General features: G+C 43.2%; 2 long non-coding RNA genes across 2 annotated transcripts in view; one reads left to right on the top strand and one right to left on the bottom strand.

The window, feature by feature from the left end:
- Positions 1 to 213: 213 nt before the first annotated feature.
- Positions 214 to 4,153, bottom strand: LOC149983994 (uncharacterized). Its single transcript, XR_016495538.1, has 3 exons — positions 4,089 to 4,153; positions 1,147 to 1,206; positions 214 to 387 (listed from the first exon to the last, which is right to left on the bottom strand). It is a non-coding gene; the product is annotated as an uncharacterized LOC149983994 (long non-coding RNA).
- Positions 4,154 to 4,844: 691 nt separating this feature from the next.
- Positions 4,845 to 25,825, top strand: part of LOC149983993 (uncharacterized) — an 83,693-nt gene continuing 62,712 nt past the window's right edge. Inside the window, exon 1 of the long non-coding RNA XR_016495214.1 lies at positions 4,845 to 5,209. This is a non-coding gene — a long non-coding RNA (uncharacterized LOC149983993). The remainder of the gene's footprint in view (positions 5,210 to 25,825) is intronic.

Raw genomic sequence — 25,825 nt, 5'->3', positions numbered from 1 at the left:
ACACTTATCAAGAGAACATCCATGTTCATCCCTACTGCCTCTGATCTGGCGGACTCAGGAAACACACATGCTTTGTTTGTAAATTATGTGTTGGGGTGTGCCCGCGGCTATCCGTAAAAACAATTATAATGAAAATCATACTGTGGAATCTGTGGGATTTGAAATTATTTATACTTTTGATACTTAAGTATATTTAAAAAAAAAAAATACAACTTTTAGACTTTTACTCAAGTAGTATTTTATTGGGTGACTCACTTTTACTTGAGTCATTTTCTATTAAGTTTTCTTTACTTTGACTCAAGTTTGACAATTGGGTACTTTTTCCATTACTGCTTGGATTATGGTTGTGTCCATCTCCACCAGGCTCCTGGAAATCATATGACAAACCTGCATAGATTAACAAAAGAAAATAGTAACTATATTTAGTCAGTTGAATTCATGACAGCCATAGCTTCTTTACACAGGAGTACACAGGTTTTTGTTCCAAAACTTTAATTACACCTCATTCAACTAACTGTGGTCTGAATTCAACAAAAACCTGCTCAAAGTTCAGTCCCCTGTGATAGAAATCACCCACGTCTATATTGAAAGAGCCTCCCAAGGTAAACGTTTAGCGACAATTCTGCATGATAGAAACAGATCCACACATGTTATTCTCTATCTAACCTTGTGAATAAACTCCAAGAAGAACAAGATTATTTTCCTGGTGGCAGGGAGGTTGCAAAGTTCTTTATATCTCTCTGGGTGTTAAGGATGTGCTTCAACCTGAGGAGAACCATAACTACCTTTAATGTGCCATCACTTTGTAAACAGTTTTATATATGCATAAGCTTGATTAAGTTGTCATCAGTTTACTTTTAGGTAGCTAAACTATTTGCAGTGAAATTGAAGGGGTCATTTTTCTTGCCAACTATTTCAGTCACCAATTAATCCATAAACAGGCAGTGGAATGTAGTTTCACAAGTGTTCAAAAGCCAGTAACAAGATGTGTTTCACAGCATGCAAATACATTATGTACGTTTAACCACCAAAGCCGTGTTAGCATTTACTGCACGTTGCTGAACATTCCAACCATTTTGTTAGTTCCTTTGATATAAATAGGCAATTCAAATACAATATCCAGTTCATTAGCATTGACTATAATACCTCCAGGGTCCTTCGGTGGTCTGGCAGCATGCTGTTTCTAGTGATTTACTTCCTCTCCACCTGAAATGCAATAACAACAAAAACATGAATAACAATAATCCTAGTCAGTCAGTAACTAGGCTAACTAAATACTCATGTAAATCTGCACATCAGCCAAATGATACCCAACCACCCTAGTAGTCTATTTGCAAAGAAATTGGGAGTGGCATTTTTCTCGCCAACTTTTTAGTCACCAATTAATCAATAAACAGTCATTGGAATTAAGTGGTTTGTTCAAAGGTCAGTAACAAGTCTTCAAAATATGTCTTCAAATATACAGTACCAGTCAAAAGTTTGGACACAAGGGTTTCTCTATATTTTCTACATTGTAGAATAATGGTGAAGACATCACAACTATTAAATAAAACATGGAATCATGTAGTAACCAAAAAAGTGTTAAACAAATCTTCAAATTAGCCACCCTTTGCCTTGATGACAGCTTTGCACACTATTGGCATTCTCCCATCCAGCTTCACCTGGAATGCTTTTCCAAAAGTCTTGAAGGAGTTGCCACACATGCTAAGCACTTGGTGGCTGCTTTTCACTCTGTGGTCCAACTCATCCCAAACCATCTCAATTGGGTTAAGTACGGTAATTGTGGAGGCCAAGTCATCTGATGCAGCCCTCTATCACTCAACCCCGGGTGGTACGGGTAGGCAACAACACATCTGCCACTCTGATCCTCAACACTGGGGCCCTTCAGGGGTGCGTGCTTCCTCCCCTCCTGTACTCCCTATTCACCCATGACTGCACGGCCAAGCACGACTCCAACACCAACATTAAGTTTGCTGGCGACACAACAGTGGTAGGACTGATCACCGATAATGATGAGAGAGCCTGTAGGGAGGAGGTCAGAGACCTGGCAGTGTGGTGCCAGGACAACTACCTATCTCTCAATGTGGGCAAGACAAAGGAGCTGATCGTGGACTACAGGAAAAGGAGGGCCGAACAGACCCTCATTAACACAGACGAGACTGAAGTGGTGCAGGTCAAGAGTTCCAAGTTCCTTGGTGTTCTCCAACAATCTATCTTTGTCCGAACACACCAAGACAGTTGTGAAGAGAGCACGACAACACCTTTTCCCCCTCAGGAGACAGAAAATATTTGGCATCGGTCCACAGATCCTGAAAAAGTTCTACTAGACGGTGTCAGAGGAAGGCCCAAAAAAATTCAAAATTCCATTCACCCAAGTCATAGACTTTTCTCGTTTCTACCACAGGGCAAGAGGTACCGGAGTGCCAAGTCTAGGACCAAAGGGCTTCTTAACAGCTACTACCTCCAAGCCATTAGACTGCTGAACAACCAAACTAATCAAATGGCCACCCGGACCATTTACATTAACCCCCCCTTTTTGTTTTTACACTGCTGATACTCGCTGTTTATTATCTATGCATAGTCACTTTACAAATTACCTTGATTAACCTGTACCCCCGCACATTGACTCGGTACCGGTATCCCCTGTATATAGCCTTGTTATTGATATGTGCATTTATTGTGTTACCTGTGATTTATTGGATTTTTTAAACTTTGGTTTATTGAGTAAATATTTTATTAACTCTATTCATTGAACTGCATTGTTGGCTTCTAAGTAAGCATGTGACAAATATAATTTGATTTGATTTGTGTCTGTTACTTGAACTCTGTGAAACATTTATTTGGGCTGCAATCTGAAGTGCAGTTAACTCTAATGAAGTTATACTCTGTGGTAACTCATGGTTTTCCTTTCCTGTGGCGATTCTCGTGAGATCCAGTTTCATCATAGTGCTTAATGGTTTTAGAGACTGCACTTGAAGAAACTTTCAAATTTCTTGAAATTTTCCAGATTGACTGACCTTCATGTCTTAAAGTAACGATGGACTGTCGTTTCTCTTTGCTTATTTGAGCTGTTCTTGTCATAATATGGACTTGGTATTTTACCAAACAGGGCTATGGAGGCCATGAAGGCTTGATTCACCCTAATGAACTTATTCTCTGCAGCAGAGGTAACTGTGGCTCTTCCTTTCCTGTGGTGATCCTCATGACCAGATTCATCGTAGCGCTTGATGGTTTTTGAGATTGCACTTGAAGAAACTTTCAAAGTTCTTGACATTTTCCGGATTTACTGACCTTCATGTCTTAAAGTAATGATGGACTGTCATTTCTCTTTGCTTATTTGAGCTGTTCTTGTGATAATATGGATTTGGTCTTTTACCAAATAGAGCTATCTTCTATATACCCTACCTTGTCATAAAACAACTCAAATTCCACAAATGTACTTTTAACAAGGCACACTTGTTAATTGAATGCATTCCAAGTGACTACCTCATCAAGGCAAAGGGTGGCTACTTTGAAGAATCTCAAACATTAAATATATTTGGATTTGTTTAACACTTTTTTGGTTACTACATGATTCCATGTGTGTTATTTCATAGTGTTGATGTTTTCACTATTATTATACAATGAAGAAAATAGTTAAAATAAAGAAAAACCCTGTAATGAGTAGCTGTGTCCAAACTTTTTACTGGTACTGTATATATTACCTTTTCTTGAAACCTAGCTAACATTAGCTACACTGCAGTGATGATGGTTGGTGGTAGTTAGCTAGCTAGCTTTCCCCCAGCTGTTTCAATTGAGCCATCTAGCTAGATAATGGCATTTACAATCAATTTCATCAATCACATGTTTAACTAACTGGCAAATATATACATTTTCCCCTCGCATCTAAAGCTGTCTGATAAAGCTAGCCAGTTGACAGTAAAGCTAAGATGAATGTCAGAGGCCAGCTAGCTAATGCAATAACGGCTGTCAATGCAATGGCTGGTTTGGAGTTCGTCTGAAATATACGATTATATTTCACATGATAAGCAAACTACTGTCATGCCTTTTCACAAAACAAATTGAACACAGATAAAAGATACGGTTACTTTCAAGTAGATCATTTTTGTTTAATTGAGCTCATCCTCTCTTGCTCATGTGGGGAGCTACTTCCTGACATTTCATCCATGGAAAAATCCAGCCAATGGTGGGGCGGTTGTGGTTTTGGCAGAGGGAACTGAATAGAAGGTCCTGCCCCCAGAGAGCAAATAAAGTTTTCAATTGCAAATATTTTTTTCCAAACGTACAAAACGTTTTACAAGCTTACGAATCTCTTGTTAACGTGACAACAGTGACAGAACTCCAAACGCACGCAGATTCAAAATCTGCAAGTGTATTTTTTCGGCAGAATATTAATACTAGTAAATGGAATTCTGAAAATAAATTATACTTGTAAATCTTATTGAATGTATTCAAATGTGAAATTACAAGTTTGAGACCGATGAACCTCTTTAGGATGCTGCGAATTTTTGCAGCTTTTTGTTAAAAATCGCGCAACATTTCAAAGTCCTGCTACTCATGCCAGGAATATAGTATATGCATATGATAAGTATGTGTGTATAGAAAACACTCTGAAGTCTCTAAAACTGGTTAAATCGAGTCTGTGGCTATAACAGAACGTGTTTAGGAGTAAAAATCCCTGGTAAAACTGTTTACCAAAAACACAAAAATAATATTAATCCGCCATTCAATGAATTGTTTAAGGCGACAGAAAATATATGCGAATCCCCTGTAAACGTCTACAGCTTCTACATGATGTCGCCATTGCTGTCAATTTCTGCCTCATTTATCATTGGTTACGTCACGAATAGGCCCTTCCTGACTTGAGGCGCACCACAGGATGTTGTGAAAATGAAAACATGGCCGATGATTTCCAGACTTGCTGCTATCAAATACAGATCGCCCCGTGAATAATTTTATAGATTATTAACGTTTATTAATACCTAAAGTTGGTTTAGAAAAGTAGTTTCAAGTGATTTGTAAAGGTTTATAGGCAACTTTTGTAATTTTAAAAAGTGACGTTGCGTCTTGTAAAGGGGCATTTTCCAGGAAATGACTGGCCTTCAGCAAATGACATTTTGGGTATACAATGACAGATTTAATCGGGAAAAAGTCCCAATTGTGATGTTCATGGGACATATAGGAGTGCCAACAAAGAAGCTCGTCAAAGGTAATGAATGTTTTATATTTTATTTCTGCGTTTTGTGTAGCGCCGGCTACCGCAAAATCTGTTCTTTAGGTGACGTTCTGGTATTTTGGGGGGGTGCAAGCAATAAAATCAATTTCATGTTAATCAAGATATTAAGTCTTCCTTTACATAAGACTTATTGTAACCAAATGGTGACCAACACATCATTGGAAACCTTTCCAGATGCTTCCGTGTCAAAGTCCTTACACAAATGTATGTAATAATAAATTCAGAGCTAGCAGTGAAGGTATAATCATAAAATAAAACAGAACACATTATCTGTAATGACATTCTCTCTCACAGGTGGCCAAAAATAACAAACTGAAAGCACCAATAGGCCACACCTTAAACTCTTCTGATAGGCTGCCAATGCTAAATTGGACCCACTGCTTGGCAATGTGAATGTGCATGATTTGTTGAAAGAAATTCAGAAGCTTTCTTTCAATACAAAAAATCACATTGAGAGGTCAAACTTTTTTATTTGATTTCAGACAAACTAACCAAAGTGTAATTTTACAGTGTAGGTAGGCTCATTGTGTTGTAGAGCACTCCATAAAGCAGTACAGATGCAGGTCTGTCACGACTCTCACCGAAGGTGGCTCCCCTGCCTGTTCGGGCGGCCCACGGCGGTCGTCGTCGCCGGTCTACTAGCCGCCACCGATCCCCTTTTAATTTTCTGTTTGTTTGGTCTTATTGGTTGCACCTGTCTCTTATTTTGTTTCTTGATTCATGTCTATTTAAGCCTGTTAGGCCCGCCTATTTTTGTGCGGGGTTGTTTTTCTGTTTGTCAGGTTGTGCGTGTTTGTGTTCCTGTCCGTTTGTGCCCTGTGTTGGGTTGGAGTATTTTCTGTTGATTTTCTCCAGTTCGTTTTGGGAACCCTAATAAAGTCGGTTTCCCCAGTATCCTCTGCTCTCTGCATCTGACTCTGCACCCACCACTCCTGGCGTTTGTGACAAGGTCAGATTTTTTTGTTGCATTATTTCATTTCAAAGGGTACTTGGTGGTGGGATATTTCCACATCCTGTAACAATTCTAAGTGAGCATGCTCTGTCCACAAGGGCAATCCTTATTTCTTATTTGGTCACACAGGTTTTATGATGACAATGACCATTGTGTGACTTCCTATCACCAAGTACCTGGCAGCAAAACTACAGCACTTCGGAGTGAGCTTACTCTTTCCTAGAGCAGATTAATCCTTTATTCTGTATTCTTGATTCGGATCCCCGTTATCTGACACCTTAGCCACCGCTAATCTTAATCATATTTGGTCACACAGGTTTTGCCATGACAATAACAATTATGTGATAAAACAAATACAGGCTGCTGCCTCTGGCCATTACCAAAATCCTGGTAGCAAAACTACACTAAATGGTAGAGGAGAACAACAGAGACATCTTGCAGGAGAGAGAAATTATATCCGCCTGTTATAGTCCTATTACAAACATAATTATCCCATAATGTCTTCTCAGGGTTTCGCTGATGGCTGCTACACCCACTTATCCTGAGCTCTATCGATTCAACCTAAATAGCTCCCTATTCTCTACATAGTGAACTACTTTTGAATTGGGCCATTTGGGCTCTGGTCAAAAGTAATGCTCTGTGTAGGGATAGAGTGCCATTTCGGACGCATCCTATGATTGCTGTTCTCCACATTCCTCTGTGAATGTGTCCCACTTCGCACCCTATTCCCTATATTGTGCAAGGGCTCTGGTCAAAAGCAGTATGTAGGAAATACGGCTGTTTGGGATGCAGACTGTGTGTCACTCTACCACTAGACCTGACTAGACTGCAGTGAATTACATGCTATAGATTTACTTCACAAACACAGACCCTGTCATTAGAAGTTAAATGCTATGTTGACACCAGTATATGAAACAGGCTTTTCATATAGCTTCTCTTACTTGCATTATGAAGGTGACTTTAGACAACACCGTTGGAAAATGAGATGAAGGGTTTTCTCCCTATGGCCACATCCCAAATGGCACCCTAAACTAAATATAGTCCACTATATGGCGATAGGGTGCCATTTGAGAAGCAGGCTCTATGTGTTGATGGGTTTTCCATCACGCTGCTGGAGTATGACATTTCAGAAGCAGTAACTATGACAGCGCCCACTGGAAAGGTCAGTAGCAGGTAAGCAGGTCTGTGTTTTTCTGTGACAACCTAGCAGGAAAGGGGTGTTCAGTGGACTTGCTGCTGAGGGAGAGCTCTCATTGTGTCAAAAATATAAGGAATATATGACCATATTATACTCTTGCATATACTTGTCATACAGCACTTTAAACTATCTGCACTTTAACATAGTATAACATGTAATGTACCCCAGCAATAATATGCAATGGACAAATGTACTATGTCATATATTGTATAATGCTGTGTCCTATGAATATGTGACGTACAGTACGAGAACACAATCTCACATTATAATCAGACTCACATGCTACTGTACATCTGTCTTGTATTGAATTATTGTATTACTTGCATTAACATTGGGCCAACAGTAAGACACTAGTCAACTAAAACCACCAAACTGATTGTCTAGTAATGTCCATAATATGACAAATGTTTGAATACTGTCTAGCATGAACAGACCTACAACATGTGATGTAAAAGAACATGATCTTTCCAACAGCTGTTTACAGAGAGATTATTTCACTTATTATTCACTGTATGATCAAATCCAGTGGGTTTACATACACTAAGTTGACTGTGCCTTTAAACAGCTTGGAAAATTCCAGAAAATTATGTCCTGGCTTTAGAAGCTTCTGATAGGCTAATTGACATTGTTTGAGTCAATTGGAGATGTACCTGTGGATGTATTTCAAGGCCTACCTTCAAACTCAGTGCCTCTTTGCTTGACATCTTGGGAAAATCAATAGAAATCAGCCATGACCTCAGAAAAAAAATTAGACCTCCAAGTCTGGTTCATCCTTGGTTCATACTGTTACGGTGAGTGAATGAGGACCCAAAAGCGAACTAACTTAAACAGAGCTTCTTTAATAACCAAACATAGGTAGGCTCAGATAGACCGGCAGATTCCGACAGGACAGGACAAGGTTACAGCAAACATGACGATAGTCTGGCTCAGGCATGAAACACAACAAACAAGAATCCGACAAGGACAGGAACAAAAACAGAGAGAGATATAGGGACCTAATCAGAGGGAAAAAGGGAACAGGTGGGAAACGGGGTGAATGGGTAGTTAGGAGGAGACAAGGAACAGCTGGGGGAAAGCGGGGGAGAAAAGGTAACCTAATACGACCAGCAGAGGGAGACAGGGTGAAAGGAAAGGACAGAAAGACACAACATGACAATACATGACAGTACCCCCCCACTCACCGAGCGCCTCCTGGCGCACTCGAGGAGGAAACCTGGCGGCAACGGAGGAAATCCTCGATCAGCGCACGGTCCAGCACGTCCCGAGAGGGAACCCAACTCCTCTCCTCAGGACCGTACCCCTCCCAATCAACGAGGTACTGGTGACCACGGCCCCGAGGACGCATGTCCAAAATCCTGCGGACCCTGTAGATGGGTGCGCCCTCGACAAGGATGGGGGGGGGGGGGGGGAGACGAGCGGGGGCGCGAAGAACGGGCTTAATACAGGAGACATGGAAGACCGGGTGGACGCGACGAAGGTATCGCGGAAGAAGAAGTCGAACTGCGACAGGATTAATGACCCGAGAAATACGGAACGGACCAATGAACCGCGGGGTCAACTTGCGAGAAGCCGTCTTAAGGGGAAGGTTCTGAGTGGAGAGCCAAACTCTCTGACCGCGACAATATCTAGGACTCTTAGTTCTACGCTTATTAGCAGCCCTCACAGTCTGCGTCCTATAACGGCAAAGTGCAGACCTGACCCTCTTCCAGGTGCGCTCGCAACGTTGGACAAAAGCCTGAGCGGAGGGGACGCTGGACTCGGCGAACTGAGATGAGAACAGCGGAGGCTGGTACCCGAGGCTACTCTGAAAAGGAGATAGCCCGGTCGCAGACGAAGGAAGCGAGTTGTGGGCGTATTCTGCCCAGGGGAGCTGTTCTGACCAAGACGCAGGGTTGCGAAAAGAAAGACTGCGTAAGATGCGACCAATAGTCTGATTGGCCCGTTCTGCTTGACCGTTAGACTGGGGGTGAAAGCCGGAAGAGAGACTGACGGAAGCCCCAATCAAACGGCAAAACTCCCTCCAAAATTGAGACGTGAATTGCGGACCTCTGTCCGAAACGACGTCTGACGGAAGGCCATGAATTCTGAAAACATTCTCGATGATGATTTGTGCCGTCTCTTTAGCAGAAGGAAGCTTAGCAAGGGGAATGAAATGAGCCGCCTTAGAGAACCTATCGACAACCGTAAGAATAACAGTCTTCCCCGCTGACGAAGGCAGTCCGGTGACAAAATCTAAGGCGATGTGAGACCACGGTCGAGAGGGAATGGGAAGCGGCCTGAGACGGCCGGCAGGAGAGGAGTTACCGGACTTAGTCTGCGCGCAGACCGAACAAGCAGCCACGAAACGACGCGTGTCATGCTCCCGGGTGGGCCACCAAAAACGCTGGCGAATGGAAGCAAGCGTACCCCGAACGCCAGGGTGGCCGGCTAACTTGGCAGAGTGAGCCCACTGAAGAACGGCCAGACGAGTAGGAACGGGAACGAAAAGAAGGTTCCTAGGACAAGCGCGCGGCGACGGAGTGTGAGTGAGCGCTTGCTTTACCTGCCTCTCAATTCCCCAGACAGTCAACCCGACAACACGCCCCTCAGGGAGAATCCCCTCGGGGTCAGTGGAGGCTACTGAAGAACTGAAGAGACGAGATAAAGCATCAGGCTTGGTGTTCTTAGAGCCCAGACGATAAGAAATCACGAACTCGAAACGAGCGAAAAACAGCGCCCAACGCGCCTGACGCGCATTAAGTCGTTTGGCAGAACGGATGTACTCAAGGTTCCTATGGTCAGTCCAAACGACAAAAGGAACGGTCGCCCCCTCCAACCACTGTCGCCATTCGCCTAGGGCTAACCGGATGGCGAGCAGTTCGCGGTTTCCCACATCATAGTTACGTTCCGACGGGGACAGGCGATGAGAAAAATACGCGCATGGGTGGACCTTGTCGTCAGAGAGGGAGCGCTGAGAAAGAATGGCTCCCACGCCCACCTCTGACGCGTCAACCTCGACAACGAACTGTCTAGAGACGTCAGGTGTAACAAGGATAGGAGCGGATGTAAAACGATTCTTGAGGAGATCAAAAGCTCCCTGGGCGGAAACGGACCACTTAAAGCACGTCTTGACAGAAGTAAGGGCTGTGAGAGGAGCTGCCACCTGACCGAAATTACGGATGAAACGACGATAGAAGTTCGCGAAGCCGAGAAAGCGCTGCAGCTCGACGCGTGACTTAGGGGCGGGCCAATCAATGACAGCTTGGACCTTAGCGGGATCCATCTTAATGCCTTCAGCGGAAATAACAGAACCGAGAAATGTGACGGAGGAGGCATGAAAAGTGCACTTCTCAGCCTTCACAAAAAGACAATTCTCTAAAAGGCGCTGGAGGACACGTCGAACGTGCTGAAGATGAATCTGGAGTGACGGTGAAAAAATCAGGATATCGTCAAGGTAAACGAAAACAAAGATGTTCAGCATGTCTCTCAGGACATCATTGACTAATGCCTGAAAGACAGCTGGAGCGTTAGCGAGGCCGAAAGGAAGAACCCGGTATTCAAAGTGCCCTAACGGAGTGTTAAACGCCGTCTTCCACTCGTCCCCCTCCCTGATGCGCACGAGATGGTAAGCGTTACGAAGGTCCAACTTAGTGAAAAACCTGGCTCCCTGCAGGATCTCGAAGGCTGAAGACATAAGAGGAAGCGGATAACGATTCTTAACTGTTATGTCATTCAGCCCTCGATAATCTATGCAGGGGCGCAGAGACCCGTCCTTCTTCTTGACAAAAAAAAACCCCGCTCCGGCGGGAGAGGAGGAGGGGACTATGGTACCGGCGTCAAGAGCTACAGACAAATAATCCTCGAGAGCCTTACGTTCGGGAGCCGACAGAGAGTATAGTCTACCCCGGGGGGGAGTGGTTCCCGGAAGGAGATCAATACTACAATCATACGACCGGTGTGGAGGAAGAGAGGTGGCCCTGGACCGACTGAACACCGTGCGCAGATCGTGATATTCCTCCGGCACCCCTGTCAAATCACCAGGCTCCTCCTGTGAAGAAGAGACAGAGGAAACAGGAGGGATAGCAGACATTAAACATTTCACATGACAAGAGACGTTCCAGGAGAGGATAGAATTACTAGACCAATTAATGGAAGGATTATGACAAACTAGCCAGGGATGGCCCAAAACAACAGGTGTAAAAGGTGAACGAAAAATCAAAAAAGAAATGGTTTCGCTATGATTACCAGAAACAGTGAGGGTTAAAGGTAGCGTCTCACGCTGAATCCTGGGGAGAGGACTACCATCCAGGGCGAACAAGGCCGTGGACTCCCTTAACTGTCTGAGAGGAATGTCATGTTCCGGAGCCCAGGTCTCGTCCATAAAACAGCCCTCCGCCCCAGAGTCTATTAAGGCACTGCAGGAAGCTGACGAACCGGTCCAGCGTAGATGGACCGACAAGGTAGTGCAGGATCTTGAAGGAGAGACAGGAGTAGTATCGCTCACCAGTAGCCCTCCGCTTACTGATGAGCTCTGGCTTTTACTGGACATGAAGTGACAAAATGACCAGCAGAACCGCAATAGAGACAGAGTGATTCTCCGTTCCCTCTCCTTAGTCGAGATGCGGATACCTCCCAGCTGCATAGGCTCAGCTCCCGAGCCGGCAGAGGAAGATGGTAGTGATGCGGAGAGGGGGGCAACGGAGAACGCGAGCTCCTTTCCACGAGCTCGGTGACGAAGATCAACCCGTCGCTCAATGCGAATAGCGAGTTCAATCAAGGAATCCACGCTGGAAGGAACCTCCCGGGAGAGAATCTCATCCTTTACCTCTGCGCGGAGACCCTCCAGAAGACGAGCGAGCAAAGCCGGCTCGTTCCAGCCACTGGAGGCAGCAAGAGTGCGAAACTCAATAGAGTAGTCTGTTATGGATCGATTGCCTTGACATAGGGAAGACAGGGCCCTGGAAGCCTCCTCCCCAAAAACAGATCGATCAAAAACCCGTATCATCTCCTCCTTAAAGTCCTGATACTGGTTAGTACACTCAGCCCTTGCCTCCCAGATGGCCGTGCCCCACTCACGAGCCCGTCCAGTAAGGAGAGATATGACGTAGGCGACACGAGCAGTGCTCCTGGCGTAAGTGTTGGGCTGGAGAGAAAACACAATATCACACTGGGTGAGGAACGAGCGGCATTCAGTGGGCTCCCCAGAGTAACACGGCGGGTTATTGATTCTGGGCTCCGGAGATTCGAAAGCCCTGGAAGTGGCCGGTGGATCGAGGCGGAGATGGTGAACCTGTTCTGTGAGGTGGGAGACTTGGGTGGCCAGGGTCTCAACGGCATGTCGAGCAGCAGACAATTCCTGCTCGTGTCTGCCTAGCATCGCTCCCTGGATCTCGACGGCTGAGTGGAGAGGATCCGAAGTCGCTGGGTCCATACTTGGTCGGATTCTTCTGTTACGGTGAGTGAATGAGGACCCAAAAGCGAACTAACTTAAACAGAGCTTCTTTAATAACCAAACATAGGTAGGCTCAGATAGACCGGCAGATTCCGACAGGACAGGACAAGGTTACAGCAAACATGACGATAGTCTGGCTCAGGCATGAAACACAACAAACAAGAATCCGACAAGGACAGGAACAAAAACAGAGAGAGATATAGGGACCTAATCAGAGGGAAAAAGGGAACAGGTGGGAAACGGGGGAGAAAAGGTAACCTAATACGACCAGCAGAGGGAGACAGGGTGAAAGGAAAGGACAGAAAGACACAACATGACAATACATGACACATACGGCTCAAGATGGAGACGCGTACTGTCTCCTAGAGACGAACGTACATTGGTGCGAAAAATGCAAATCAATCCCAGAGCAACAGCAAAGGACATTGTGAAGATTACAGAAGTATCTATATCGACAGTAAAATGAGTCCTATATCAACGTAACCTGAAAGGCCGCTCAGCAAGGAAGAAGCCACTGCTCCAAAACCTCCATAAAAAAGCTAGCCTACGGTTTGCAAATGCACATGGGGACAAAGATTGGACTTTTTGGAGAAATGACCTCTGGTCTGATGAAACAAAAATAGAACTGTTTGGCTGTAATGACCATCGTTATGTTTGGAGGAGAAAGGGGGAGGCTTGCAAGCTGAAGTACACCATCCCAACCGTGAAGCACAGGGGTGGCAGCATCATGTTGTGGGGGTGCTTTGCTGCAGGAAGGATTGGTGCACTTCACAAAATAGATAGTATCATGAGACAGGAAAATTATGTGGATATATTGAAGCAACATCTCAAGACATTGGTCAGGAAGTTAATAAAGCTTGGTCGCAAATGGGTCTTCCAAATGGACGATGACACCAAGCATCGATAAGAGAAAATAACCGCCATCGATAAAAGACAATACTGTGCAGCTGTATTCATCGCCCTGGCCACGGCTTCGACTCTGTCAATCACCACATTCTTATCGGCAGACTCAACAGCCTTGGTTTCTCAAATGACTGCATCATCTGGTTCTCCAACTACTTCTCAGACAGAGTTCAGTGTGTCAAATCGGAGGGCCTATTGTCCGGACCACTGGCAGTCTCTATGGGGGTGCCACAGGCTTAAATTCCCGGGCCGACTCTTTTCTCTGTATACATCAATGATGTCGCCCTTGTTGCTGGTGATTCTCTGATCCACCTCTATGCAGACGACACCATTCTGTATACTTCTGGTCCTTCTTGGACACTGTGTTAACTAACCTCCAGATGAGCTTCAATGCCATACAACTCTCCTTCCGTGGCCTCCAACTGCTCTTAAATGCAAGTAAAACTAAATGCACGCTCTTCAACCGATCGCTGCCCGCACCTGCCCACCCGTCCAGCATCACTACTATGGACGGTTCTGACTTAGAATATGTGGACTACTACAAATACCTAGGTGTCTGATTAGACTGTAAACTTTCCTTCCAGACTCACATTAAGCAGCTCCAATTTCAAAATTAAATCTAGAATTGGCTTATTATTTCGCAACAAAGCATCCTTCACTCATGCTGCCAAACATACCCTCGTAAAACTGACCATCCTGCCGATCCTCGACTTCGGCGATGTAATTTACAAAATAGCCTCCAACACTCTACTCAGCAAATTGGATGCAGTCTATCACAGTGCCATCCCTTTTATCACCAAAGCCACATATACTACCCACCACTGCAACCTGTATGCTCTCGTTGGATGGCCCTCGCTTCATTTTAGTCGTCAAACCCACTGGCTCCATGTCATCTATAAGTCTTTGCTATGTAAAGCCCCGCCTTATCTCAGCTCACTGGTCACCATAGCAGCACCCACCTGTAGCACACGTTCCAGCAGGTATATCTCACTGGTCACACTGAAAGCCAATTCTTCATTTGTCCACCTTTCCATCCAGTTCTCTGCTGCCAATGACTGGAACGAACTGCAAAAATCACTGAAGCTGGAGACTGATATCTCCCTCACTAGCTTTAAGCACCAGTTGTCAGTGCAGCTCACAGATTACTGCACCTGTACATAGCCCATCTGTAAAAAGCCTATCCAACTACCTCATCCCCATACTGTTATTTATTTGTTTAGCTCCTTTGCACCCAAGTATCTCTACTTGCACATTCATCTTCTGCACATCTATCACTCCAGTGTTTAAATTGCTAGATTGTAATTATTTCGCAACTATGGCCTATTTATTGCCTTACCTCCCTTATCTTACCTCATTTGCACATACTCTACATATACTTTTTTCTATTGTGTTATTGACAGTATGTTTGTTTATTCCATGTGTAACTCTGATTGAGTTTGAGTTTATTTTAACAGGGACAGTGCACATTAATCAACCTTTCAGTAAAAGTGCGGGTTTTAGCCAGCCGGCTAATTTTCAACCACAGTCCCTGGGTAGGTTATTAAAAACAATTACAATATTGACAATCATTGAGCAGTGAGCACACACAGAGCAACATAGGACAAGCAAGACATAGCAGACAGACAGAGCAACATAGGACAAGCAAGACGTAGCATACAGAGAGAGCAACATAGAACAAAAGCAGAAAAGCAAAAAGCAGCAAGACAAAATTCATTAAAAAAAAGCAACAAAGTGTTTCCACACCTCACAAGCTACAGACAACATGGAAACAGCAATACACAGCTAGAGATTATGATCACAAATCTGATTGACCTTTAGCCATGTATTCATACATTTTGTGAAAGTGTGATCGTGGTGCAGTTATGTGTGTCTGAAGGCAGTGTATTCCAGACATGGGAAGCTCTCACAGAGAAAGCGGAATTACTAAAGGTGCTTTTCCTTAAGGGAACTATACAGTCACCTCTCATGGCAGACCTTGTGGATCTGCTGCCATATGTTTGGGTTTTCTGTTTAACAGAAATACTGAGTGAAGGGGGACCCAGGCCATTTAGGATCTTGAATACAAGGCATGTGTCAGTGTATTCCACAAGATTTTTCCAACTCAGGAGCTCATGCTTCTGAGGATGTAACAGTGATTATGGCTATTGGGCTTCCTATCGAGCACTTTGAGGGCCTGTTTGTAGACAGACTGAATAGGTTTTAATGTTGTACAGCAAGCTTGGGCCCAACTTGTCAAGCAGTATATTAAGTGGGGGAGTATCATAGATTTGAAGTACAGTTTTGCTACTTCTGTAGTCAAACAATTTCGTATAAATCGGAAATTAGCTAGGTTGAATCTGAATGACCTTTTTCACATGCTTTTTAAAAGAGGGGTTGGAATCAAGTATGATTCCAAGGTACTTATTAAAATCAGATACCACCTGGAGCTTCTCCAATGACACATAGACATCTGGTTCAGTAGCATCTGTTGCCCTCTTTGTGAAGAACACGCAAACTGTTTTTTTCACATTAAGATGCAAACATAAGTCCTGAGCCACTTTGTAACCTGGGCCATTACAGTAGTGAGTTCTTGTGCAGCTTGTTGTTTGCTCTTTGCATGCACATATATCACTATCATCTGCATACATTTGAACTTCAGACCCAGTACAGACGGAAGGCAGTTCATTAATGTACAGGCTGAACAGGAGGGACCCCAGTATTGACCCCTGGGGCACGCCCATATCATAGCTAAGAATGGGCGACAGCTCATTGCTCACTCTGACACATTGAGTCCTGCCTTCAAGGTATGATTTCACCCATCTCAAGGCATCGGGGAAAAGTTGAACTTGGACAATTTTGTGATGAGATTCCCATGGTTAACAGTATCAAAAGCCTTCCTTAGGTCCAGAAACACAGCCCCAATTAACGCCCCCTTTGTCCATCTTGGACTTCACATTTTCCAGAAGAAAGCAGTTGGCCATTTCTGTGGAGTGTTTCGCTTTGAAGCCAAACTGCATAGGAGTGTAATGTGAAGTGGCTGTTGTTGAGTTGTTCTGCTACACACTTTTCAACAACCTTTGACACCACAGGTAGTATACTAATGGGCCTGTAGTTACTCACGTCAGCAGGGTCGCCCGATTTAAAGATGGCCGTTATTATGGCCGACTTCCATAACCTTGGAAAAACCCTGAGACCAATAGATGTGTTGGTGACCTTAGTAATGGGGCCAATGAGTAACTCTTTGTAGTTTTTAAGAAAGGTAGAGTCCAGCCCCAACACACCGTTGGCTTTAGAGTTCTTTAGTGAGCTAATCACCATGTTCAACTTTGACTCAGAAACCTCCCTTATGATGAAGACAGGTTGAGCGTCATTCACTAGCACTGAGCCCACGAAACCAGTGGAGGGGTTCTCTGTCAGTACCCTGACAGAGTCAATAAAGTAGGAATTGAAGGCTATTGCTATTTTGACTGCATCCTGTGTTAGATTCTTATTCACCATGATTTCTAGTCTTTTTGCAGTGTTACTATGGTCTTTCCCTGTTAACTTTTTTAGATTCTCCCAAATCAATTTAGAATTTCCCTTTGCTTCACCAATTATGTTAATAAAAAAGTTTGCCTTGACCTGTCTGATTTCTTTCATCACCTTATTTCTCAACATGGTAAATTTACGTCTGTCATGCTCCAATGTGGATCTTAAGGCTATTTTTAGAGCATAATCTCATTCTTTCATCAGTTTCCAGATTTCTCCATTCAGCCAAAGAAGAGTGCTCTTTTGGCCAGGTTTGGATTTGATTTTCTTTAGGAAACCATTTATTGTAGTCTGGATTGTGGATAGAAAAACCTGACTATCAGCTTCCACGTCTGTATAGGACAAGAGATCATTACAGTTAATTCCCTTAATTGCGTTTTCAAAATAGTTTAATTCACTCTTAGGTATTCTTAGTTGATCCGGCTTTCTAACAGTAGAGAGCTTAAACCTGCTCTTAGACAGCTTTCTGGCTATAAGTGTCAGATTATGATCAGACAGCCCAGTAACCATATTGAATGATTTAGTCACTCTCTCTGGTTTATTACTGAACACCAAATCAATCTGTGTTTTAGAGCAACAAATCACCCTGGTTGGCCCTTTAACTAGCTGTGTAAGGTCAAAGGTATTAGTGATCCGTTTGAGGGTTTTCCTACAAGACTTGTCTTCATAATTAATGTTAAAATCTCCCATTAAGATGACCTCTTTCCCAAAATCACATTCCCTAAACATGTTTTTAAACTGATCAAAAAACACACTTTTGGTGGAAGGTGACCTATACATTCCAATAAGGGTAAAATACATTTGGGGAGTGTAACGTTCAGGCAAATACATTCTAGTTCATTATCACATGACCACTCAATTTGTTTACTTCGGATATGTTCTTTAATGTAAATCTTCAGAACCCCTCCTCTTCCTTCAATCCTGTCTCTCCTGAAAACATTGTAGCCAGGCACAATCAAAGCAGCATATGGAGAGTTTTATGGAGCCATGTCTCTGAGAGGCAGAGGAAGTCAAGATTGGAGTCTGTGAGTAGATGTTGAATTTGATCACTTTTTGGAATGACACTACGAATGTTCAAGTGCCCCCCTAGTAGTCCCTTGGGCTTAGCTCGTGGGTCCCAGATGACTCGAGAATGATTGACACATTGAAAAAAGTTACATTTGTGTGTTCTGACGGCTGGGTTTAGGCCGTTTTGTTTCGTTTTGATCAGGGGCAGTTCGGTAGCGCAATGAACAATCCCTCCCGCCTGCACTGGATGCTGGGAACGGATTAAAACAGCTTGCGTACCAGAAACAAAGACAGAGATCGCATATAGCAACTTGGGTATGTTTGAAGAGTCAAAATCTATCCTGGAGCTGGGTGAGTCGAGAGAAACCATGGGACCATAGCACTCACCCACTTCCACAGCGGCGACGATCAGTGGACAAGGCCACCCACTGCTTTCCACTCCGGTGAGTATAGATGGCTTGGGGATGTTAGGCCCAGGGTTGAGGTGCACATCCCCGGAGAGCAGGAGGGTAGTGAACAGGTAGTTTAACAGTTTACGATAAATGTTGGACTTGTGTTTGTTACGCCTAAGCAGTTCAGTGGAATGGGGAGCGAGGTAGACTTGGTCATTATTCAGAACATTATGCTGTGTACTGTCTGCTCCCGTGGAACGGTGAACCAATGTGTTTGGTGTTGGTATTCTCCGGCAGTAGATTTGTGTCATCCCAGCAAGGACGCACTGAGATTATCAGTTGAGCAGCTACATAACTGACAATCATGGCAAAGTACTGGAGATAAAACACATAATTGCACTTTAACTCTTTGCATGAGTTACTTAGCTGGAGTCGGCGAACACCTGATGTTTTAGATAAAATAACAGCATTCGTATGAGAAGCGGCACCTGCCGCACCACCCTGTCTTCCGTCCGCCATTATCCATGTGAGAGCCTCGCTATTGTTTTTTTACTGCTGCTCTTTAGTTATTTGCTATTTTTCACTTATATATTTTTTAATCAGCAGCATTGGTGGTTAAGGGCTTGTCAGTAAGCATTTCACTGTAATATCTACACCTGTTGTATTCGGTGAATGTTGTTTGTGTCGCACTGCTTTGCTTTGTCTTGGCCATGTCGCAGTTGTAAATGAGAACTTCTCAACTAGCATACCTGGTGAAATAAAGGTGAAATAAAAAAATACTTCCGAAGTTGTGGAAAAATGTCTTAAGGACAAAGTCAAGGTATTGGAGTGGCCATCACAAAGCCCTGACCTCAATCCTATAGAATATTCGTGGGCAGAACTGAAAATTGCGTGTGCGAGCAAGGAGGCCTACAAACCTGACTCAGTTACACCAGCTCTGTCAGGAGGAATGGGCCAAAATTCACCCAACTTATTGTGGGAATCTTGTGGAAGGCCCGTAACATTTGACCCAAGTTAAACAATTTAAAGGCAATGCTACCAAATACTAATTGAGATTATGTAAACTTCTGTAAACCTACTGGGAATGTGATGAAAGAAATACAAGCTGAAATAAATCATTCTCTCTACTATTATTCTGACATTTCACATTCTTAAAATAAGTGGTGATCCTAACTGACCTAAAACAGGGAATTTTATCAGGATTAAATGTCAGGAATTATGAGAAACTGAGTTTAAATGTATTTGGCTAAGGTGTATGTAAACTTTAGACTTCAACTGTATATTATTTATTTGGTTTAACCAAAGGGGAAAAGTAAGTTGAGTGTTGACAGAAATAGGCTGCAACTTATGATGTAGGTTTGTTAATAATTAAATATAACAGTTGGCATTGAATCATATATTTGGTTTCAACATATGTCCTTTTTTGTAGATTGATCCAAAGAGTCCTTTTTTACAGTGTAGGGAAGGATGTGTTCTAGTGAATATACACTGTAAAATGTATTATGGATCCCCATTAGTCAATGCAGCAACTACTCTTCCTGGGTGATAGCAAAATTAAGGCAGTTATACAATTTTAAAAACATTGCAATACAATAATTACAGAATTCACAACACACTAAGTGTGTGCCCTCAGGCCCATACTCCACCGCCACATATCTACAACACAAAATCCATGTTTACGCGTGTGCAAAGTACGTATGTTATCGTGTGTGTGCATATGTCTGTGCCTGTGTTTGTGTTGCTTCACAGTCCCCGCTGTTCCATAAGGTGTATTTTTATCTGTTTTTTAATCTGATTCTACTGTTTGCATCTGTTACCTGATGTGGAATAGAGTTCCATGTAGTCATGGCTCTATGTAGTACTGTGTGCCTCCCATAGTCTGTTATGGAATTGGGGACTGTGAAGAGACCTCTGGTGGCATGGCTTGTGGGGTATGCATTAGTGTCTGTGCTGTGTGCTAGTCATTTAAACAGACAGATTGTTGCTTTCAACATGTCAATACCTCTCACAAATACAAATATCAGTTGTCTGATTCGATGAATGATGGAGCTCAGTTTGTCATTTTTTCAGAGAATTTCACTTAAGGTCCTCCAAAGATTTTCATTCTCATTCTTTATATAATTTATCTTTGTTTCATAGTGTAGTTTCTTCATTTTCCTCAGTTTAGTCACATGATTTCTCAATTTTCAGTTCGTTTGCCAATCGGTTGTGCAGCCAGACTTATTTGCCATTCCTTTTGCCTCATCCCTCTCAACCATACAATTTTTCAATTCCTCATCATGAGGATTTACCTTTTTTTGTACAGTCATTTGGGTTTATGCTTATTAGTAACTCGGATAAGCAGTTTCATAAATGTGTCAAGTGCAACATCTGTTTGCTCGTCATTACACACCACGGACTAACAAATATTCTTTCCATCAACAATATCGGAATCACTACAAAACCTATTGTATGACCTTTTATACTGTCACATTCTGACCTTTATTTCCTTTGTTTTGTATTTATTTAGTATGGTCCGGGCGTGAGTTGGGTGGGCAGTCTATGTTTGTTTTTCTATGTTTTGGGGTATTTCTATGTTTCGGCCTAGTATGGTTCTCAATCAGAGGCAGGAGGCATTAGTTGTCTCTGATTGAGAATCATACTTAGGTAGGTTTCACTGTGTGTTTGTTGGTGATTGTTCCTGTCTCTGTGTTTTGTACCAGACAAGGCTGTTTTTGGTTTTCCACGTTTGTTGTTTTGTAGTGTTCGTGGTTATCCTTTTTGTTATTAAACATGAATCAATATGATCACGCTGCTTTTTGATCCGCCTCTACTTCACCACAAGAAGAACGTTACATATACACTATATTAGGCCCAGCTTTTGGAACTTTGGTTTTCCTAGATATGGGTACTATATTGTGATCACTACATCCGATGGATCTGGATACTGCTTTCAAGCAAATATCTGCAGCATTAGTAAAGATGTGATCAATTCATGTTGATGATTTAATTCCTTTGCTGTTTGTAACTACCCTGGTAGGTTGACTGACAACCAGGTTGCATAAACTGGTTATAGTTTGAAGCTTTTTATTGAGTGGGCAGCTTGATGAAGGCCAGTCAATATTTAAATCACCCAGAAAATATACCTATCTGTGAATATCACATACATTATCAAGCATTTCACACATGTTATCAAGATACTGACTGTTAGCACTTGGTGGTCTATAGCAGAATGGGCTTTAGGTGAGGCAGATGAATCTGTAGCCATATCACTTCAACAGTATTTAACATGAGATCCTCTCTAATCTTTACAGAAACGTGGTTCTGAATATAAACAGCAATACCTCCACCACTGGCATTTAAAAAATGTCTGTAAATGTTATAAACTTGTATTGCTACCACTGTATCATCAAAGGTATTGTCTAAGTGAGTTTCAGATAAAGTTAGAATATGATTGTCATCTGTTTCTAGCAAGTTATTAATTTCACAAACCTTAAGCTGTATATGTTAATTTTGGTCTATTTTGAACACTTTTCTGGGATGCTTGCTTGTTTTCATCGTTTTACTTGGAAGCTTAGCAGAGGTAGATCATGTTACTTATTAGATCATTATCATGTTATTTATGTTAGTGCAGGGTGAGCTGCACACAGTGGACTTCATACTACAGTAGGGCACACCGTCTCAGTGCCAACAGCATAAAACTAGTTCAAAGGCACATGATTGCTGCATACAATAGTTGTAGGATCAGCATATGTTTTTCAGGACAGTTAGAGGGACATAAATTATGTTACTTACATTGTGTCTACCAATGCCCCTGGTATAATGGACATTTGCTAAGGTATTATGACGACTCAGTGACACAATGGTAGGGATTAACTGAGCTGGGCTTGGGTCATTGATAAATCATTGTCTCAACCCAGCCTTATAATGCTGTGAAAGGATCCAGGAACACAAATGATTTGGGTGGATCCCATCCTCATTATAAAATGTGTTTTGTTTCCAAAAGGTATCGCAATTGTTAACAAAAGTTACACCCGTGGAGCTGCAATAATCACGTGACTAATCTCAAAGATAATTTATACAAATTTGAATAACTTCACATCTTCATTGTAGAAGATGCTTGTTTAATGAACCATAAACAATTAACGAACATGCACCTGTGGAACGGTCGTTAAGACACTAACAGCTTACAGACAGTAGGCAATTAAGGTCACAGTTATGAAAACTTAGGACACGAAAGAAGCCTTTCTACTGACTCTGAAAAACACCAAAAGAAAGATCGTGCCTTAGGCATGCTGCAAGGCGGCATGAGGACTGCAGATGTGGCCAGTGAGATGCCTAAGACAGCACTACAGGGAGACAGGACAAATAGCTGATCGTCCTCGCAGTGGCAGACCACGTGTAACAACACCTGCAAGGGATCGGTACATCCAAACATCACACATGCGGGACAGGTACAGGATGGCAACAACTCCTACCTAGAGAGGCTGGACTGAGGGCTTGTAGGCCTGTTGTAAGGCAGGTTCTCACCAGACATCACCGGCAACAACGTCGCCTACGGGCGCAAACCCACCGCCGCTGGACCAGACAGGACTGAGAAAAAGTGCTCTTTACTGATGAGTTAGGGTTTTGTCTCAGCAGGGGTGATGGTCAGATTTGCGTTTATTGTCGAAGGAATGAGCATTACACCGATGCCTGTACTCTGGAGCAGGATCGATTTGGAGTTGGAGGGTCGGTCATGGTCTGGGGTGGTGTGTCACAGCATCATCGGACTGAGATTGTTGTCCTTGCAGGCAATCTCAAAGCTGTGCATTACAGGGAAGACATCCTCCTCCCTCATGTGGTACCATTCCTGCAGACTCATCCTGACATGACCCTCCAGCATGACAATGCCACCAGCCATACTGCTTGTTATGTGTGTGATTTCCTGCAAGACAGGAATGTCAGTGTTCTGCCATGGCCAGCGAAGAGCCCGGATTTCAATCCCATTGAGGACATCTGGGACCTGTTGGATTGGAGGGTGAGGACTAGGGCCATTCCCCCCAGAAATGTCCAAGAACTTGCAGGTGCCTTGGAGAAGAGTGTGGTAACATCTCACAGCTAGAACTGGCAAATCTGGTGCAGTCCATGGGGAGGAGACGCACTGCAGTACTTAATGCAGCTAGTGGCCACACCAGATAGTGACTGTTACATTTGATTTTGATCTCCATTTATCGTTAGTCACATGTCTGTGGAACTTGTTCAGTTTATGTCTCAGTTGTTGAATCTTGTTATGTTCATTTGAATATTTACACATTTACAAAATTTGCTGAAAATTAACGCAGTTGACAGAGGACATTTATTTTTTTTGCTGAGTTTAGTTGTGAAGAGAAAGAATCCTGCTAAAACGTTCAATGCCATGATTCAGAGAGGGCACAGGGCCAGATATGTTGGTTCTTTTATTAGTATCCAGCAGAGAGTCAACCAGCTCTTTGAAATCCAGTTTCAACTGTTCAGAGCTGCCCTTCGTAATGTCATTAAAACCCACATGGACAACGCCAACAGGCGTAGTACATTTGGGAGCAGCTTAGTAATGTAATTTAATCGAGCTCCGGGATAGGACATTGTTCCTGGTGCAAAAACAGTCACATTTCTTACCATGGAGCTGCACAAAATCACGGCTGGTGAGAAGGACGAGGAAATCCACCCACTCCCACGCGTCACAAGATGGTACAGGCCTCCGACAGATGGAGAAGGCCCCTCGATCTAGAGCAGGGACGGAAGGTTGCCGACATTGACTCCGAAATCGTAGGAGAAGGAGTAGGAACATCGTCCGCCGACACAAGTGCCCCAAGCGATGAAGGTGCAGAAAGATCAGCCTCCAGGGCGGTGAAACTATTCGTTGTTTGTATCCGCTCCGGGCCTCCCGTTGGGAGTGTAAGCTGCTTTGCGGAAGGCCGCTGACTTCGGACTTCACTTCTCGTGACATGTGATTATCGTTGATTGCCATGCTCCTCTTCCTGTGCTCTTTCGGCTCCGCTATCAGATGGGGAGGAGAGGCAGGAGATGGTACTCTTGCGAACGAACTTCAGTCAACACCGTCCAGTCGGTTAACAACAATCGACAAGACGGAGATTTATCAAACATGCGCACTCACGAGACTCCCAGTTGCACAATAAATGTTCCTCTTGCTCCATAAAGATTATTTTTATATCCAAAATACCTCCATTTGGTTGGTGCGTTATGTTCAGAAAACCACAGGCTGGAGCGGTCACGACATGGCACACGAAAATTCCAAATAGTATCCGTAATGTTCGTAGAAACATTTCAAACGTTTTTTATAATCAGTCCTCAGGTTGTTTTTACAATATATAATCAATAATATATAAACCGGGAATGTAGCTTCTTCAATAGGAGAGAGAGAGAAAATGTTCTGCTCCAAGCTGTTGCGCATGCAAAACGCTGCTGGCACCCAGCCATACAATGACACAATGTGATCTTTCTCGCTCATTTTTCAAAATAAACGCCTGAAACTATGTCTAAAGACTGTTCAGACATGGGGAAGCCATAGGAAAATGAATCTGGTTGATATGGAGCAAAGGCAGGCTATGGAACATGGAGCTTTCAAAATAGAGGCCACTTCCGGGTTGTTTTTTCCTTAGGTTTTTGCCTGCAATATCAGTTCTGTTATACTCACAGACAATATTTTGACAGTTCTGGAAACTTTAGAGTGTGTTCTAATTGTATGCATATTCCAGATTCTGGGCCTGAGAAATAGGCAGTTTAATTTGGGTATGTTTTTCATCCAAACATCAAAATACTGCCCCCTACACTCAAGAGGTTTTAACACTAAGACATGATCAATGAAAGTAACTAGTCAGAAATATTAAGTAGATCTAATGTACAATAACAGTTTTGGATTTGATAGTTAAATTGGATTTTAGCAAAAAAAAAATATGCTGGACCAAATTAAAGTTGTTTCTAACAAGTGATAGTTCAAAGGGAACATACTCCTTGAATGTCCTCGTAATAAGTTAAGATACTGTAGTCACCCCAACAGCCTATCCATATCAGAATGTGGTAATAGAATGAAGAAGATAGATACAGCATATCAGGTAGACAGACAAAGGCCAGTCAGATGAATGCTCCTGGACATGGGAGACCCTGGATGGTTCAGAGAGATAAAAAGCACAGCGATGGTCAGATGCTGAATGATAACACATGGCCCATGCAACTGAGC

The sequence above is a fragment of the Oncorhynchus mykiss genome, chromosome 4 (assembly GCF_057628025.1).
Source record: "Oncorhynchus mykiss isolate SJ-2025 chromosome 4, ASM5762802v1, whole genome shotgun sequence".
In the NCBI taxonomy this organism is placed as follows: Eukaryota; Metazoa; Chordata; class Actinopteri; order Salmoniformes; family Salmonidae; genus Oncorhynchus; species Oncorhynchus mykiss.
This window is presented reverse-complemented; position numbering and strand designations above follow the sequence as displayed.